At 60.8% G+C, this 19,408-nt stretch overlaps 3 pseudogenes; all 3 read left to right on the top strand.

Moving 5' to 3' along the window:
- The first annotated feature begins 3,530 nt into the window (after positions 1-3,530).
- On the top strand, positions 3,531-3,649 carry LOC142864524 (uncharacterized; annotated as a pseudogene).
- Positions 3,650-7,179: 3,530 nt separating this feature from the next.
- On the top strand, positions 7,180-7,298 carry LOC142864523 (uncharacterized; annotated as a pseudogene).
- A 3,513-nt stretch (positions 7,299-10,811) lies between these two features.
- LOC142864522 (uncharacterized) lies at positions 10,812-10,930 on the top strand (annotated as a pseudogene).
- Positions 10,931-19,408: the final 8,478 nt, after the last annotated feature.

The raw sequence follows: 19,408 nt of genomic DNA, 5'->3' as shown, positions 1-19,408 counted from the left end.
TTTTTTTTTTTTTTTTTGCCTGTTGCTCTGTCCCCTTGCTGGGAGCGCGGCGGCGGGGCGGCCGTCCGGCGGATCACCCCCACCCTCAGCGCCCGCCGCGGTGCCTGCCGCCCCAGCCCGCACCGTGGGGCCTCCTCTTGTCCCAAGCCGGGACACCGCCGCCACGGGGCAGCATGCGTGCCATCTGGACTGTCAGGTCTCAGACCAAAGGTCTGGTCTGTGGGAACCGACACGCTGGAGGAAACCTCGAGAGTCTGAGAGGGGAGGGAGTTCCGGAAGGATTCCAGGATGTCACTTTGAGCGAGTATGTGACCAGAACTCGTCCCGTTGCTTTTGGGGTTCTATGGGCTACACGCAGGAATCTCTGGTGGTGGCACTGGAGGTTGGGGGATCCGGAGTCACACCCAGACCTGCTCGACAGGCCTCCTTTTACTTTTCTTTTCGGATTCATTTTCTTAGAAAGTGTCTCTTATCTCTATGATTGCATTTTCTTTTCTCTCTCTTTTCAAGCAGATGATGGGAGTACAAGTATTGAGGTGACATGTGTTGCCCGTGCCCCCCTCCCCCCTGTCTCCTTATTTATTTCTCATTTTCTCCCAGCGTATTGTGGGGGTACCAATGTTCAGGTCGGGTGCATTGCTCTTTCCCCGCCTCCCCCCTCTGGTCAGAGCTTCAAGTGCGCCCATCCCCCAGTCGGTGCGCACCCACCCCCTCCCTAATGCATGTGTATGCCCACCCCCTCCCCACGCCCGCCCGACACCCACCCGATGAAGGTGATTCCTCGCTGTCCACTTAGGTGTCCATCCGTTCGTACCAATTTGCCGGTGAGCGCGCGCACGTGGTGCTCGTGTGTCCGTTCTTGGGATACCTGGCCTACTGGAACGGGTTCCAGCTCTGGCCAGGAGAACACGAGAGGCGCGCTCTCACCGCTGCTCCTCACAGCCGAATGGCACTCCGTGGTGTCCACGCGCCGCATGTTATTAATGCACTCCTGGATGGATGGGCACTCGGGTCGCTTCCACATCTTTGCGATTGTGAATTGTGCCCTAACTGTCACCCTACCCCTTACCCAGCCCGTCTCCTCTGCCCCTGCCTGACGCGCTCCTCCCCCGCCAGGCCCGTCACTGTCCTCGGCCCCTGCCCCTGCCTGACCGGCCCCTTCCCGCCCCGGCCCGTCACCGTCACCGTCACCGTCACCGTCCTCTGCCCCTGCCTGACAGGCTCGTCCCCACCCGGCCCACCACCTGGGCCACTGCCTGACTCGCTCCGCTCCTCCCCGGCCAGGCCCGTCACTGTCCTGGGCCCCTGCCTGACCGGCTCCTTCCCGCCCGGCCTGTCACCGTCCTCTGCCCCTGCCTGACACGCTCCTCCCCGCCCGTCACCGTCCTCGGCCCCTGCCTGACCGGCTCCTCCGTCGCCTGGGCCTTCCAGGGGCTTGGTGTGGACGCTGCTTCCAGGAAGCCCTCCAGGAACCCGGCAGCAGGGCGGCCGCAGCAGTCTGGCGCAGGCATCGCTAAGTCCCCTGCCGGGGACGGGGACGTGCCCCGCTGTGCCGCGGGGGGCCCAGCCTGGTGTCTTCCCTGAGGCCCTGGGGCTGCCGCTCCCCGCAAGGGGAGAGCCTCGGAGGTGGGGACCGCCTCCTGATGGGGACGTCCACGCAGCTCTCCACGTCGGATTCCGGGGCTCTCTGTCCTGCCTGAAGGCCCAGCTGGCCTGCGGGTCCTTAGAGTGGCAGAAACATCCTCAAACTGATATTGCGAGTCCGGTGGTTGTCTGCACTTTTGTGCTGGGCACCCCAGGGAGGCCCAGGGGCTGGCTGGACAACGCGGTCTGCTCGGGTGCTTTGGAGGAGCAACCGATGCCCTTTGGACTTTGGTAGCAGCGTCTCAGGTGTCTCTGAGCCCTGCGCCATGTCGGGGAGGAGGCGGGAGGGGCCGCGACCTGCAGTCGTGTTCCCGGGGTGGCACGGCATGTGGCTTCTTCCACAGGCTGCTTGGCCTGGGCTCCCTGCACCTGGGCCTTTGGGGGACTGGCCCTGTGCTTGCCAACGCTTCCTGCAGGGACCCGGAGCTGGGAGGTGGCATCTCCCAGCCCTGGGCCGGGCAGAGCCCCAGCGGGCCATGCCCACACCCTCTCTCAGCACGGGTCCCCCAGAAGGCTCCTTTGGGACCAGGATTCTCCTGCGGGTGACTTCTTAAAGTCTGGCCCCTGGATGGAGGGGCACCGGGAGTAGAGGAGCCGGAAGCGGAAGGGGGTGCCCATGCGAGGGGACATTTTCAGGCCAAGTACCAGCTTCAGCCTGATCCTCCTGGGAACCCCGGGGTGTACGTCCCACCTCCTGGTTGTCCCGCTCTGAGACAAGGAGCCGGGCTTCGCATTCCCCCAGCAGCCAGTCGTGGGCTGAGGACACCTGGGGCCTTGGGAACTCCCTGGCTTCTCTTTGGATTACCATTTGGAGCTGCTTGGGAATCCTGCCGCCACACACACCCGAGTGCAGGTGTCTTCTGCACAGACTGGGGGCCTCGCGCTTCTGAATGCCACTGGCTCGCCACCCACCCACGGGTGAACCTGGTCAGGGTGCTTTCTCTAAGGAGCAGACTCTGATCCGGGCGGGCTACCGGTGTCTCTGTTTGCTCGTTTCTTTCTTCCATTTCGGGAAAGTCTTCCTTACTGGGTGTGGAAATCTCCTATGCCTTTCCTCGCCTATTCTGTCAGCTTTAAAATTCTCTTTCAGTTGCCACCCTCACAGATGGATTAGGAAACTCTTTTCGGTGCCTTCATTAGTGAAATGACCTCAAGGAAGCTCGAATCCAATATCTAATCGCCGGCTTTTAGCAAGTCCACACCCGAGGGTGGTTGGGGTCCAATCCAGCCCCGGGCCAGGCCCAGGCCCCTTGGACTGGGCCACAGGAGGACACAGAGCAGGGTCCCGGCCCCCACGGGAGCGGTGCCGGCAGTTCTCCAAGGGCTTGGGGGTTTTCCAGAGGTAGGAGATGGAGGGGACTGATTTCTTCAGCGCCCCCCAAACCACCCCGCCCCGCCCCACCCCAGCCATGGGACACATCCCAAGAGACGCCCCTACACTCGCTCCCCTCCCCCATGCGCTGTGCCCCAGCCCTGGCCCTGGGGAATAGGCGGCAGCCCACCCACAGGGCGGGGGCGCAGCTGACAGGGGTTGTGCGGGAGGGCGGCCCCTGGCTGGGGTCAAAGGGTGAGCGCGCGTGCGCAGTCAGCGGCCGCGCGCTGGGGGTGGGGGCGGGTAGGTGAAGGAGGCGAGGTGAGGAGAGGAGGGGGGCTGGAAGGTCTCCACCTTGGCGGGTCCAGCCGTGGAGGCGCATCGTGTCTGTGTGTGTGTGTGTGTGTGTGTAGACAGCCCCCCATCCCACCCCGCCCCGCCACGTCCCTCACCTCAGTCCTCCGGAGTCCGCCCGACCGGGCCGGCGAACTCCACAGGCCCGGCACGGGTCAGCGCTATCGCGGGGAAGCGCGGTGAGGCTGGCCTCTTGAGCGGGGCAGGGGCGCCCTCCGCGGTCTACGGCCACACCACCCCGAACGCGCCCCATCTCGTCTGCTCTCAGAAGCTAAGCAGCGTCGGGCCTGGTTAGTACTTGGATGGGAGACCGCCTGGGAATCCCGGGTGCCCTAGGCTTTTTTTTTTTTTTTTTTGCCTGTTGCTCTGTCCCCTTGCTGGGAGCGCGGCGGCGGGGCGGCCGTCCGGCGGATCACCCCCACCCTCAGCGCCCGCCGCGGTGCCTGCCGCCCCAGCCCGCACCGTGGGGCCTCCTCTTGTCCCAAGCCGGGACACCGCCGCCACGGGGCAGCATGCGTGCCATCTGGACTGTCAGGTCTCAGACCAAAGGTCTGGTCTGTGGGAACCGACACGCTGGAGGAAACCTCGAGAGTCTGAGAGGGGAGGGAGTTCCGGAAGGATTCCAGGATGTCACTTTGAGCGAGTATGTGACCAGAACTCGTCCCGTTGCTTTTGGGGTTCTATGGGCTACACGCAGGAATCTCTGGTGGTGGCACTGGAGGTTGGGGGATCCGGAGTCACACCCAGACCTGCTCGACAGGCCTCCTTTTACTTTTCTTTTCGGATTCATTTTCTTAGAAAGTGTCTCTTATCTCTATGATTGCATTTTCTTTTCTCTCTCTTTTCAAGCAGATGATGGGAGTACAAGTATTGAGGTGACATGTGTTGCCCGTGCCCCCCTCCCCCCTGTCTCCTTATTTATTTCTCATTTTCTCCCAGCGTATTGTGGGGGTACCAATGTTCAGGTCGGGTGCATTGCTCTTTCCCCGCCTCCCCCCTCTGGTCAGAGCTTCAAGTGCGCCCATCCCCCAGTCGGTGCGCACCCACCCCCTCCCTAATGCATGTGTATGCCCACCCCCTCCCCACGCCCGCCCGACACCCACCCGATGAAGGTGATTCCTCGCTGTCCACTTAGGTGTCCATCCGTTCGTACCAATTTGCCGGTGAGCGCGCGCACGTGGTGCTCGTGTGTCCGTTCTTGGGATACCTGGCCTACTGGAACGGGTTCCAGCTCTGGCCAGGAGAACACGAGAGGCGCGCTCTCACCGCTGCTCCTCACAGCCGAATGGCACTCCGTGGTGTCCACGCGCCGCATGTTATTAATGCACTCCTGGATGGATGGGCACTCGGGTCGCTTCCACATCTTTGCGATTGTGAATTGTGCCCTAACTGTCACCCTACCCCTTACCCAGCCCGTCTCCTCTGCCCCTGCCTGACGCGCTCCTCCCCCGCCAGGCCCGTCACTGTCCTCGGCCCCTGCCCCTGCCTGACCGGCCCCTTCCCGCCCCGGCCCGTCACCGTCACCGTCACCGTCACCGTCCTCTGCCCCTGCCTGACAGGCTCGTCCCCACCCGGCCCACCACCTGGGCCACTGCCTGACTCGCTCCGCTCCTCCCCGGCCAGGCCCGTCACTGTCCTGGGCCCCTGCCTGACCGGCTCCTTCCCGCCCGGCCTGTCACCGTCCTCTGCCCCTGCCTGACACGCTCCTCCCCGCCCGTCACCGTCCTCGGCCCCTGCCTGACCGGCTCCTCCGTCGCCTGGGCCTTCCAGGGGCTTGGTGTGGACGCTGCTTCCAGGAAGCCCTCCAGGAACCCGGCAGCAGGGCGGCCGCAGCAGTCTGGCGCAGGCATCGCTAAGTCCCCTGCCGGGGACGGGGACGTGCCCCGCTGTGCCGCGGGGGGCCCAGCCTGGTGTCTTCCCTGAGGCCCTGGGGCTGCCGCTCCCCGCAAGGGGAGAGCCTCGGAGGTGGGGACCGCCTCCTGATGGGGACGTCCACGCAGCTCTCCACGTCGGATTCCGGGGCTCTCTGTCCTGCCTGAAGGCCCAGCTGGCCTGCGGGTCCTTAGAGTGGCAGAAACATCCTCAAACTGATATTGCGAGTCCGGTGGTTGTCTGCACTTTTGTGCTGGGCACCCCAGGGAGGCCCAGGGGCTGGCTGGACAACGCGGTCTGCTCGGGTGCTTTGGAGGAGCAACCGATGCCCTTTGGACTTTGGTAGCAGCGTCTCAGGTGTCTCTGAGCCCTGCGCCATGTCGGGGAGGAGGCGGGAGGGGCCGCGACCTGCAGTCGTGTTCCCGGGGTGGCACGGCATGTGGCTTCTTCCACAGGCTGCTTGGCCTGGGCTCCCTGCACCTGGGCCTTTGGGGGACTGGCCCTGTGCTTGCCAACGCTTCCTGCAGGGACCCGGAGCTGGGAGGTGGCATCTCCCAGCCCTGGGCCGGGCAGAGCCCCAGCGGGCCATGCCCACACCCTCTCTCAGCACGGGTCCCCCAGAAGGCTCCTTTGGGACCAGGATTCTCCTGCGGGTGACTTCTTAAAGTCTGGCCCCTGGATGGAGGGGCACCGGGAGTAGAGGAGCCGGAAGCGGAAGGGGGTGCCCATGCGAGGGGACATTTTCAGGCCAAGTACCAGCTTCAGCCTGATCCTCCTGGGAACCCCGGGGTGTACGTCCCACCTCCTGGTTGTCCCGCTCTGAGACAAGGAGCCGGGCTTCGCATTCCCCCAGCAGCCAGTCGTGGGCTGAGGACACCTGGGGCCTTGGGAACTCCCTGGCTTCTCTTTGGATTACCATTTGGAGCTGCTTGGGAATCCTGCCGCCACACACACCCGAGTGCAGGTGTCTTCTGCACAGACTGGGGGCCTCGCGCTTCTGAATGCCACTGGCTCGCCACCCACCCACGGGTGAACCTGGTCAGGGTGCTTTCTCTAAGGAGCAGACTCTGATCCGGGCGGGCTACCGGTGTCTCTGTTTGCTCGTTTCTTTCTTCCATTTCGGGAAAGTCTTCCTTACTGGGTGTGGAAATCTCCTATGCCTTTCCTCGCCTATTCTGTCAGCTTTAAAATTCTCTTTCAGTTGCCACCCTCACAGATGGATTAGGAAACTCTTTTCGGTGCCTTCATTAGTGAAATGACCTCAAGGAAGCTCGAATCCAATATCTAATCGCCGGCTTTTAGCAAGTCCACACCCGAGGGTGGTTGGGGTCCAATCCAGCCCCGGGCCAGGCCCAGGCCCCTTGGACTGGGCCACAGGAGGACACAGAGCAGGGTCCCGGCCCCCACGGGAGCGGTGCCGGCAGTTCTCCAAGGGCTTGGGGGTTTTCCAGAGGTAGGAGATGGAGGGGACTGATTTCTTCAGCGCCCCCCAAACCACCCCGCCCCGCCCCACCCCAGCCATGGGACACATCCCAAGAGACGCCCCTACACTCGCTCCCCTCCCCCATGCGCTGTGCCCCAGCCCTGGCCCTGGGGAATAGGCGGCAGCCCACCCACAGGGCGGGGGCGCAGCTGACAGGGGTTGTGCGGGAGGGCGGCCCCTGGCTGGGGTCAAAGGGTGAGCGCGCGTGCGCAGTCAGCGGCCGCGCGCTGGGGGTGGGGGCGGGTAGGTGAAGGAGGCGAGGTGAGGAGAGGAGGGGGGCTGGAAGGTCTCCACCTTGGCGGGTCCAGCCGTGGAGGCGCATCGTGTCTGTGTGTGTGTGTGTGTGTGTGTAGACAGCCCCCCATCCCACCCCGCCCCGCCACGTCCCTCACCTCAGTCCTCCGGAGTCCGCCCGACCGGGCCGGCGAACTCCACAGGCCCGGCACGGGTCAGCGCTATCGCGGGGAAGCGCGGTGAGGCTGGCCTCTTGAGCGGGGCAGGGGCGCCCTCCGCGGTCTACGGCCACACCACCCCGAACGCGCCCCATCTCGTCTGCTCTCAGAAGCTAAGCAGCGTCGGGCCTGGTTAGTACTTGGATGGGAGACCGCCTGGGAATCCCGGGTGCCCTAGGCTTTTTTTTTTTTTTTTTTGCCTGTTGCTCTGTCCCCTTGCTGGGAGCGCGGCGGCGGGGCGGCCGTCCGGCGGATCACCCCCACCCTCAGCGCCCGCCGCGGTGCCTGCCGCCCCAGCCCGCACCGTGGGGCCTCCTCTTGTCCCAAGCCGGGACACCGCCGCCACGGGGCAGCATGCGTGCCATCTGGACTGTCAGGTCTCAGACCAAAGGTCTGGTCTGTGGGAACCGACACGCTGGAGGAAACCTCGAGAGTCTGAGAGGGGAGGGAGTTCCGGAAGGATTCCAGGATGTCACTTTGAGCGAGTATGTGACCAGAACTCGTCCCGTTGCTTTTGGGGTTCTATGGGCTACACGCAGGAATCTCTGGTGGTGGCACTGGAGGTTGGGGGAACCGGAGTCACACCCAGACCTGCTCGACAGGCCTCCTTTTACTTTTCTTTTCGGATTCATTTTCTTAGAAAGTGTCTCTTATCTCTATGATTGCATTTACTTTTCTCTCTCTTTTCAAGCAGATGATGGGAGTACAAGTATTGAGGTGACATGTGTTGCCCGTGCCCCCCTCCCCCCTGTCTCCTTATTTATTTCTCATTTTCTCCCAGCGTATTGTGGGGGTACCAATGTTCAGGTCGGGTGCATTGCTCTTTCCCCGCCTCCCCCCTCGGGTCAGAGCTTCAAGTGCGCCCATCCCCCAGTCGGTGCGCACCCACCCCCTCCCTAATGCATGTGTATGCCCACCCCCTCCCCACGCCCGCCCGACACCCACCCGATGAAGGTGATTCCTCGCTGTCCACTTAGGTGTCCATCCGTTCGTACCAATTTGCCGGTGAGCGCGCGCACGTGGTGCTCGTGTGTCCGTTCTTGGGATACCTGGCCTACTGGAACGGGTTCCAGCTCTGGCCAGGAGAACACGAGAGGCGCCCTCTCACCGCTGCTCCTCATAGCCGAATGGCACTCCGTGGTGTCCATGCGCCGCATGTTATTAATGCACTCCTGGATGGATGGGCACTCGGGTCGCTTCCACATCTTTGCGATTGTGAATTGTGCCCTAACTGTCACCCTACCCCTTACCCAGCCCGTCTCCTCTGCCCCTGCCTGACGCGCTCCTCCCCCGCCAGGCCCGTCACTGTCCTTGGCCCCTGCCCCTGCCTGACCGGCCCCTTCCCGCCCCGTCACCGTCACCGTCCTCTGCCCCTGCCTGACAGGCTCGTCCCCGCCCGGCCCACCACCTGGGCCACTGCCTGACTCGCTCCGCTCCTCCCCGGCCAGGCCCGTCACTGTCCTGGGCCCCTGCCTGACCGGCTCCTTCCCGCCCGGCCTGTCACCGTCCTCTGCCCCTGCCTGACACGCTCCTCCCCGCCCGTCACCGTCCTCGGCCCCTGCCTGACCGGCTCCTCCGTCGCCTGGGCCTTCCAGGGGCTTGGTGTGGACGCTGCTTCCAGGAAGCCCTCCAGGAACCCGGCAGCAGGGCGGCCGCAGCAGTCTGGCGCAGGCATCGCTAAGTCCCCTGCCGGGGACGGGGACGTGCCCCGCTGTGCCGCGGGGGGCCCAGCCTGGTGTCTTCCCTGAGGCCCTGGGGCTGCCGCTCCCCGCAAGGGGAGAGCCTCGGAGGTGGGGACCGCCTCCTGATGGGGACGTCCACGCAGCTCTCCACGTCGGATTCCGGGGCTCTCTGTCCTGCCTGAAGGCCCAGCTGGCCTGCGGGTCCTTAGAGTGGCAGAAACATCCTCAAATTGATATTGCGAGTCCGGTGGTTGTCTGCACTTTTGTGCTGGGCACCCCAGGGAGGCCCAGGGGCTGGCTGGACAACGCGGTCTGCTCGGGTGCTTTGGAGGAGCAACCGATGCCCTTTGGACTTTGGTAGCAGCGTCTCAGGTGTCTCTGAGCCCTGCGCCATGTCGGGGAGGAGGCGGGAGGGGCCGCGACCTGCAGTCGTGTTCCCGGGGTGGCACGGCATGTGGCTTCTTCCACAGGCTGCTTGGCCTGGGCTCCCTGCACCTGGGCCTTTGGGGGACTGGCCCTGTGCTTGCCAACGCTTCCTGCAGGGACCCGGAGCTGGGAGGTGGCATCTCCCAGCCCTGGGCCGGGCAGAGCCCCAGCGGGCCATGCCCACACCCTCTCTCAGCACGGGTCCCCCAGAAGGCTCCTTTGGGACCAGGATTCTCCTGCGGGTGACTTCTTAAAGTCTGGCCCCTGGATGGAGGGGCACCGGGAGTAGAGGAGCCGGAAGCGGAAGGGGGTGCCCATGCGAGGGGACATTTTCAGGCCAAGTACCAGCTTCAGCCTGATCCTCCTGGGAACCCCGGGGTGTACGTCCCACCTCCTGGTTGTCCCGCTCTGAGACAAGGAGCCGGGCTTCGCATTCCCCCAGCAGCCAGTCGTGGGCTGAGGACACCTGGGGCCTTGGGAACTCCCTGGCTTCTCTTTGGATTACCATTTGGAGCTGCTTGGGAATCCTGCCGCCACACACACCCGAGTGCAGGTGTCTTCTGCACAGACTGGGGGCCTCGCGCTTCTGAATGCCACTGGCTCGCCACCCACCCACGGGTGAACCTGGTCAGGGTGCTTTCTCTAAGGAGCAGACTCTGATCCGGGCGGGCTACCGGTGTCTCTGTTTGCTCGTTTCTTTCTTCCATTTCGGGAAAGTCTTCCTTACTGGGTGTGGAAATCTCCTATGCCTTTCCTCGCCTATTCTGTCAGCTTTAAAATTCTCTTTCAGTTGCCACCCTCACAGATGGATTAGGAAACTCTTTTCGGTGCCTTCATTAGTGAAATGACCTCAAGGAAGCTCGAATCCAATATCTAATCGCCGGCTTTTAGCAAGTGCACACCCGAGGGTGGTTGGGGTCCAATCCAGCCCCGGGCCAGGCCCAGGCCCCTTGGACTGGGCCACAGGAGGACACAGAGCAGGGTCCCGGCCCCCACGGGAGCGGTGCCGGCAGTTCTCCAAGGGCTTGGGGGTTTTCCAGAGGTAGGAGATGGAGGGGACTGATTTCTTCAGCGCCCCCCAAACCACCCCGCCCCGCCCCACCCCAGCCATGGGACACATCCCGAGAGACGCCCCTACACTCGCTCCCCTCCCCCATGCGCTGTGCCCCAGCCCTGGCCCTGGGGAATAGGCGGCAGCCCACCCACAGGGCGGGGGCGCAGCTGACAGGGGTTGTGCGGGAGGGCGGCCCCTGGCTGGGGTCAAAGGGTGAGCGCGCGTGCGCAGTCAGCGGCCGCGCGCTGGGGGTGGGGGCGGGTAGGTGAAGGAGGCGAGGTGAGGAGAGGAGGGGGGCTGGAAGGTCTCCACCTTGGCGGGTCCAGCCGTGGAGGCGCATCGTGTCTGTGTGTGTGTGTGTGTGTGTGTAGACAGCCCCCCATCCCACCCCGCCCCGCCACGTCCCTCACCTCAGTCCTCCGGAGTCCGCCCGACCGGGCCGGCGAACTCCACAGGCCCGGCGCGGGTCAGCGCTATCGCGGGGAAGCGCGGTGAGGCTGGCCTCTTGAGCGGGGCAGGGGCGCCCTCCGCGGTCTACGGCCACACCACCCCGAACGCGCCCCATCTCGTCTGCTCTCAGAAGCTAAGCAGCGTCGGGCCTGGTTAGTACTTGGATGGGAGACCGCCTGGGAATCCCGGGTGCCCTAGGCTTTTTTTTTTTTTTTTTTGCCTGTTGCTCTGTCCCCTTGCTGGGAGCGCGGCGGCGGGGCGGCCGTCCGGCGGATCACCCCCACCCTCAGCGCCCGCCGCGGTGCCTGCCGCCCCAGCCCGCACCGTGGGGCCTCCTCTTGTCCCAAGCGGGGACACCGCCGCCACGGGGCAGCATGCGTGCCATCTGGACTGTCAGGTCTCAGACCAAAGGTCTGGTCTGTGGGAACCGACACGCTGGAGGAAACCTCGAGAGTCTGAGAGGGGAGGGAGTTCCGGAAGGATTCCAGGATGTCACTTTGAGCGAGTATGTGACCAGAACTCGTCCCGTTGCTTTTGGGGTTCTATGGGCTACACGCAGGAATCTCTGGTGGTGGCACTGGAGGTTGGGGGATCCGGAGTCACACCCAGACCTGCTCGACAGGCCTCCTTTTACTTTTCTTTTCGGATTCATTTTCTTAGAAAGTGTCTCTTATCTCTATGATTGCATTTTCTTTTCTCTCTCTTTTCAAGCAGATGATGGGAGTACAAGTATTGAGGTGACATGTGTTGCCCGTGCCCCCCTCCCCCCTGTCTCCTTATTTATTTCTCATTTTCTCCCAGCGTATTGTGGGGGTACCAATGTTCAGGTCGGGTGCATTGCTCTTTCCCCGCCTCCCCCCTCTGGTCAGAGCTTCAAGTGCGCCCATCCCCCAGTCGGTGCGCACCCACCCCCTCCCTAATGCATGTGTATGCCCACCCCCTCCCCACGCCCGCCCGACACCCACCCGATGAAGGTGATTCCTCGCTGTCCACTTAGGTGTCCATCCGTTCGTACCAATTTGCCGGTGAGCGCGCGCACGTGGTGCTCGTGTGTCCGTTCTTGGGATACCTGGCCTACTGGAACGGGTTCCAGCTCTGGCCAGGAGAACACGAGAGGCGCGCTCTCACCGCTGCTCCTCACAGCCGAATGGCACTCCGTGGTGTCCACGCGCCGCATGTTATTAATGCACTCCTGGATGGATGGGCACTCGGGTCGCTTCCACATCTTTGCGATTGTGAATTGTGCCCTAACTGTCACCCTACCCCTTACCCAGCCCGTCTCCTCTGCCCCTGCCTGACGCGCTCCTCCCCCGCCAGGCCCGTCACTGTCCTCGGCCCCTGCCCCTGCCTGACCGGCCCCTTCCCGCCCCGGCCCGTCACCGTCACCGTCACCGTCACCGTCCTCTGCCCCTGCCTGACAGGCTCGTCCCCGCCCGGCCCACCACCTGGGCCACTGCCTGACTCGCTCCGCTCCTCCCCGGCCAGGCCCGTCACTGTCCTGGGCCCCTGCCTGACCGGCTCCTTCCCGCCCGGCCTGTCACCGTCCTCTGCCCCTGCCTGACACGCTCCTCCCCGCCCGTCACCGTCCTCGGCCCCTGCCTGACCGGCTCCTCCGTCGCCTGGGCCTTCCAGGGGCTTGGTGTGGACGCTGCTTCCAGGAAGCCCTCCAGGAACCCGGCAGCAGGGCGGCCGCAGCAGTCTGGCGCAGGCATCGCTAAGTCCCCTGCCGGGGACGGGGACGTGCCCCGCTGTGCCGCGGGGGGCCCAGCCTGGTGTCTTCCCTGAGGCCCTGGGGCTGCCGCTCCCCGCAAGGGGAGAGCCTCGGAGGTGGGGACCGCCTCCTGATGGGGACGTCCACGCAGCTCTCCACGTCGGATTCCGGGGCTCTCTGTCCTGCCTGAAGGCCCAGCTGGCCTGCGGGTCCTTAGAGTGGCAGAAACATCCTCAAACTGATATTGCGAGTCCGGTGGTTGTCTGCACTTTTGTGCTGGGCACCCCAGGGAGGCCCAGGGGCTGGCTGGACAACGCGGTCTGCTCGGGTGCTTTGGAGGAGCAACCGATGCCCTTTGGACTTTGGTAGCAGCGTCTCAGGTGTCTCTGAGCCCTGCGCCATGTCGGGGAGGAGGCGGGAGGGGCCGCGACCTGCAGTCGTGTTCCCGGGGTGGCACGGCATGTGGCTTCTTCCACAGGCTGCTTGGCCTGGGCTCCCTGCACCTGGGCCTTTGGGGGACTGGCCCTGTGCTTGCCAACGCTTCCTGCAGGGACCCGGAGCTGGGAGGTGGCATCTCCCAGCCCTGGGCCGGGCAGAGCCCCAGCGGGCCATGCCCACACCCTCTCTCAGCACGGGTCCCCCAGAAGGCTCCTTTGGGACCAGGATTCTCCTGCGGGTGACTTCTTAAAGTCTGGCCCCTGGATGGAGGGGCACCGGGAGTAGAGGAGCCGGAAGCGGAAGGGGGTGCCCATGCGAGGGGACATTTTCAGGCCAAGTACCAGCTTCAGCCTGATCCTCCTGGGAACCCCGGGGTGTACGTCCCACCTCCTGGTTGTCCCGCTCTGAGACAAGGAGCCGGGCTTCGCATTCCCCCAGCAGCCAGTCGTGGGCTGAGGACACCTGGGGCCTTGGGAACTCCCTGGCTTCTCTTTGGATTACCATTTGGAGCTGCTTGTGTTAGGGACCGACCTTCCACAGCCCCACCGGACAGAAAAGCAGAGACATTGAGGATGCAATCACAAAAGAGGAGGTTTATTTTCTGGCTAGCCAGGGTCCGAGCCTTCGAGCCCCAACGCAGTGGTCGCTCTCCTTAGGCAAGGACCCCGACCTGAATTGCGGGGTGCCTTTTATCCCCCCCCCAAAGGGCCCTAGCAAGGCACAAACTAATTATGCGCTGGCCATGAGCTGACCTTTGAAGTGATTAATTTTCTTTGAATTCTGCGCGATCCCTGTGCATCCCACCTCCCTTTTGCCTTTCTTCACAAGCCAAGAGATAACCGGAGGTATGAGTATAAACAGATGTGTGCTGTTCGCTAATTGCCTCACCCTGCTTCACACGAAGGGGGGCGGAAAACTCTTTTCTTGTTGTGCCACTGAGACGCTGCCGAAGGGCCATCGAGGCGCCCCCACATTTCCCCCTTTCCTTTACATCGCCGACGAGCACTCTTGCTCGTCTTCTGGGTAATTTACAAGTTCTGGGTCTGCATTATTTGTCCCGATTCTTTGATATTGCTGTTGTAGCACCAGAAGCTGAACGGCACTGACCCTGTCTTTTATAAATCTTATGAGTTTGTTTAATATGCAGGGCCCAAATGTCAGGGCTAAGAGCAAGATCACTAGTGGTCCTACAAGCGTGGAAATCAGGGTAGTCAGCCAGGGGGAACTATTGAACCAGGACTCAAACCAACCTGTTTGTTCCTCGTATTCTCGTTTGCGACGAGCAAGTCCTTCTCTTACTTTGGCCATGGACTCTCTTACCACTCCTGTGTGGTCGGCATAGAAACAGCATTCCTCCCGGAGGGCCGCACATAGCCCTCCCTGTTGCAGGAACACCAAGTCTAACCCTCTCCGGTTCTGCAAAACTACTTCCGAGAGGGAGGTTAAAGACTTTTCTAAGTGGGAGATGGACTCTTCAATCCTGGCGATATCCTCATCGATAGCCGCCCTGAGGGAGTTAAATCCCCTTTGCTGCATGGCTAGGGAGGAGATGCCAGTTCCCGCCCCTATTGCCCCTAGACCAAATAGGGTAGCTAGAGTGATAGCAGTAATGGGCTCTCTTTTTCTACGGAAAATTAGACTGCTGACGCCTTGGCCTACTTTGCTGGTATACATAGCTTCTTCGGTGTGGTATATTATTTTAGGAAACACAAAAACCATTATACAATATTTTTCTGACTCGTTGAAGAGCGCCATACTTAGGCAAGGAGTTAAGCCCGTCTTGGAGCAAATCCACCAGCCACTCGGACCAGGAATGACCCACCTGGCCCCAGCCCGGTTTATAGTGCGGTCACCTCTCACACAAAGATGTGTGTGGCTGGGCGGTACTGCTCCTAAGCAGGTACCTTTGCCAAGGATTGACTGGAGAGTGAGGCCAGGCCCTCTCCGGCCCCACTGGCATGTCTCAGGGGAGGCTTCAGCGGACAGATTGAAGTTAGCAGCCATTCCCACAGCCTCGAAAAAGGGTGGTCTTATGTCATAGCATAACCAGCATGCTTCGGTAGCATTTGGGTTGGAACGATTTAGGGCTTCATATGCAGCTGTCAACATTTTCCACAGAGGGTCTCCTCTGCCTGCTTGGGACTCTCTGCTCTCAGACTCACCAGGGACTGGAGAGCTTTTTGCGCCCCCGATGTAGGGAAAGTCCCTTGGTGTTGATAATTCCGGTGTGGGACGGGCGGTGGCCACTCGTGGGTACAACACTTGGTTAGGTCCTACTGCTACTGGGAGTGGGGAAGCCTTCACCTTTACAGTTATTATGGTACCATACAAAGGTTTTTGATGAAGATAAATTCCCCATGAGAGTCCTGAGATCCATCGTCTATCTGTCTTTCCCTCGGCCGTGAACCTCACACGTATAAGGTTACAATCAGCAGCATATCTGGTTCGTGTACAAGGCCGGGCATAGGACATTTTAACGAGCAGGGGTTTTACTGGCCATTTCCATTCCCCATCATTGGCAGTTACACATGTCCATGCGGCGCAGTAGAGGGCTTTTACTCCCCCACATTGCCGCCTCATAGCTCCTGTTCTAAACCCTGGGCATGCATAGAACCCGTTTCGGCTCATGGATACCCGCCTCTGGTTTTGCCGCCATTTACCTCCCTCCATTTCTTCTAAGGGACTGACCCTTTCCAGATTGAAGTATAAGTCTGGCCACCAAGTATTGAGCGGAGCCGTCCCCGAGGTCGTGTTATATATCTCATGGGTCTCTAGGTTGGTGATTTCCCAGGTGAGATTGTGGGGCTGATGTGGGTTGTCATTATTTACTATGGCTGCCATACCCCCGCCCACAAACAGAGGGCCCCCAACATTCCCACATAGGAGACATAAAACAAACCCAGTATACATTTTTGCAATGGAGTCCAGCCTCTAGGTGCTACAATCCCAAGTCCAACTCCGAGCACCACGGCGAGTATCCCTAGGAGAACTGGGGTCCACGAGTTCATTTATGTCGGAGTTACTCGAGTCAGTCTGGTCTTTAAGGGGTTTTCCGGGTCTATTGTCGCCTTCCACTGATCTTGGCACGGCTCCTGGGCGTCCTCGACAGCAGGCCTCGCATGAGAGTGATGTATCCAGGTTGCTATTTCATCGACCTTAAGGGCAGTGGGGGTCACAAGAATAATTTGAAAGGGCCCCTTCCACCTAGGCTCTAGGGTTTTACTGTTATGCCTCTTCACCCACACCCAGTCTCCTGGTTGGTGAGGATGATGTGAATGTTCGGCACTCTTCTCCTCGGGCCCTGCAGCGCGGTATAGGGCCTGAAGGGCAGGCCATACTTGGCTGTGAACGCGCTGCAGAGCTCGTACGGCTTGCAACACGTCTTTGGGGTGTCTTGGGAGGGCCTCAGGGCTTACCCTGGGGACTACGGGTGGAGGAGTGCCATACATGATTTCAAAGGGGGTTAAACCTAAATGATAGGGGGTGTTCCGGGCTCGGAACAGGGCGAAGGGAAGGAGGGTCACCCAGTCCCCGCCAGTCTCCAGGGCCAATTTAGTCAGGGTCTCCTTTATTGTTCTGTTCATTTTCTCTACCTGCCCTGAACTCTGGGGGTTATAGGCACAATGTAGCTTCCAATTGGTCCCCAGAGCCTGGGCCAGTCCCTGACTGACTTGGCTGACAAAAGCAGGTCCATTGTCTGATCCTATTCCCTCTGGCAATCCATATCTAGGGACTATTTCCTCCAATATTTTCTTGGCTACCGTCAGAGCAGTTTCTTTCTTAGTGGGGAAAGCCTCTACCCACCCGGAGAACGTATCCACCATAACTAGCAAATATCGGTACCCATATTTTCCAGGTTTGACTTCCGTAAAATCTATTTCCCAGAACAGTCCCGGCTGCCTCCCTCTTTCCCTCGTACCTGCATGGGTCCCTTTGACCCTCCCCGGCTGCATGACTCGGCAGGCTCGGCAGTCCCGGACGATGTCGTCTGCCACTCGTCCCTGCGACATGAACCTGAGCTGGGCGGTGTTTAACAGTTGTAACATTTTTTTCTTTCCTAAATGTGTGGTCTGGTGTAGGTGCGTCAACAGGTGACGTCCCAGAGTCTCTGGCACTATCAGGCGGCGTTCTTCGTCTCGCAGCCAGCCATCTTCACCTTTTTGCGCAGTTAGTCGTTTTGCAGCCCAGGCTTCATCTGCACTGGAGTAGTCTGGCAGAGGAGGTATCTGTCCCATGCCCGGGGGCGGAAGGCCGATGTGTAGGACATTTGGTGGCGTAGCACTCGCCGCTGCTCTCTTAGCCTCTGCGTCTGCCCGTCGGTTGCCCCTAGCCTCCACTGAGTCTCCACCCTGGTGTCCTGGGGTGTGGACTACCGCTACTGCCTTTGGCAGCAGGACAGCCTCTAGCAAGCGGAGGATTTCGGGCTTATGCTTGATCTCCTTCCCTTCTGCTGTGATGAACCCCCTCTCCCTGTAGAGAGCTCCGTGTATGTGCACAGTCCCAAAAGCATAACGGCTGTCAGTGTATACCGTCAGTCTCTTCCCTTGGGCCCGGCAAAGGGCCTCTGTCAGCGCTATCAACTCCACCTTTTGAGCAGATGTCCCCTGTGGGAGGCATGCCGCCCAGACTAGTTTGCCCTGGTCATCGACTATGGCCGCCCCTGCGTACCTGTGTCCGTCCCGGACGAAACTGCTCCCATCCGTGAACCAGATCAAGTCGCTGCTTGGAAGGGGGCGGTCTTTTAAGTCTTTTCGGGCCATCTGGGTTTCGGCCAGGATTTCAAGGCAGTCGTGCTCAGGTGCAGCCGAGTTGGGGATGGGCAGGAGCGTGGCTGGATTCAAGGCGGTGGGGGCTCGGAACTCAATTCGGGGAGCATCCAGCAGGAGTCCTTGGTAGTGAGTCAGCCTCGCATTTGTAATCCATCGTCCCGGAGGCTGCTTTAAAACCCCTTCTATAGCATGCGGGGTAGTGATAAGCAGCCGCTGCCCTAAAGTAAGCTTATCAGCGTCTTTGACTATCAGAGCTGTGGCTGCAATCATTCGCAAGCATGCTGGCCACCCTGCCGCCACTGGATCCAGTTTCTTTGATAAGTATGCCACAGGCCTTTTCCAAGGCCCTAGGGTTTGCATAAGCACCCCCTTAGCTATCCCCGATCTTTCATCTATATAAAGGTGGAATTCTTTGGTAGGATCTGGGAGCGTTAAGGCAGGGGCCTCTAGCATGGCTGCCTTCAGGGCCTGAAAAGCATCCGCCATCTGCTCAGTCCATTTCCATGTCAGCCCCGCTTTACTCCCTTCATACAAAGGTCGGGCCTTCTCTGCGAATCCCGGAATCCAGAGGCGGCAGTAGCCTACCGACCCCAGGAATTCTCTTAGCTCCCGGCTAGAGGTTGGGGTAGGTATTCTTAACACGGTTTGCTTCATCGCCTCAGTTAGCCACCTTTGGCCCCCTTTGATCTTATAGCCCAAATAGGTGACTTCATCTTTACAAATCTGGGCCTTCTTTGCACTGGCCCGGTACCCCAGTTTGCCTAGTACCCTAAGCAAGTCCTTGGTGCTTTCCAGGCAAGTCCGGGGATCGGGGGCGGCTAACAACAAGTCATCCACGTATTGTAGCAGAGTTACCCTTGGATGGTTGGCTCGGTACTCACTCAGGTCATCTTGGAGGGCCTCGTTGAACAGAGTAGGCGAGTTCTTGAATCCCTGGGGCAGTCTCGTCCATGTCAACTGTCCGTGGATCCCTCTCTCTTCATCCTGCCATTCAAAGGCGAAGATCTCCTGGCAGCGTGTCACTATCGCCAGACTGAAGAAGGCATCTTTCAAGTCTAGGACAGTGTACCACGACAAAGTAGGGGAGAGAGAGCTCAACAGGGTGTAGGGGTTTGGAACAGTAGGGTGGATGTCCAAGGTCCTCACATTGACCTCCCTAAGATCCTGCACGGGCCTATAGTCCTTTCCCCCCGGTTTCTTTACCGGCAATAGGGGTGTATTCCATGCCGACTGGCATTTTCGGAGAACCCCACTGTCCAGAAGTCTCCGAATGTGGGGCGTTATTCCCATTTTGGCCTCCTGGGACATGGGATATTGCTTGACTCTGGCCGGCTCGGCTCCCGGCTTTAATTCAATGTAAAGAGGCGGCCTGTGCTTGGCCCACCCCGTTTCCCCTGTCTCGGCCCAGGCCATGGGAAACTCGCGAAGCCATTGATCCATCGCTTCTCCTCCATGTTCAGTGAGCTGGTATAGTCTGTATTCGTCTGCCTGAGCTAGTGTCAGAACCTGGGTAACCCGGGGGCAGGAGAGGAGGTTACCTTCACTATCAGTTATTGTCACCCCTTCTTCCTCAAAATGGATTCGGGCCTTGAGCTTGGTAAGGATGTCTCTGCCTAACAGCGGAGTGGGACACTCAGGAATAACCATAAAGGCATGACTCACTTGACCTGAGCCCAAGTCTAGTTTTCGTCGTGTAGTCCATCGATATGGTTTAGCTCCAGTCGCCCCCTGTACCCAGCTGGTTTTATTAGAAAGTTTTCC

This window comes from Microcebus murinus, chromosome 25 (genome assembly GCF_040939455.1).
Source record: "Microcebus murinus isolate Inina chromosome 25, M.murinus_Inina_mat1.0, whole genome shotgun sequence".
Classification (NCBI taxonomy): Eukaryota; Metazoa; Chordata; class Mammalia; order Primates; family Cheirogaleidae; genus Microcebus; species Microcebus murinus.
The sequence above is the reverse complement of the archived record's forward strand: the minus strand, read 5'-3'. Positions and strand labels throughout refer to the sequence as shown.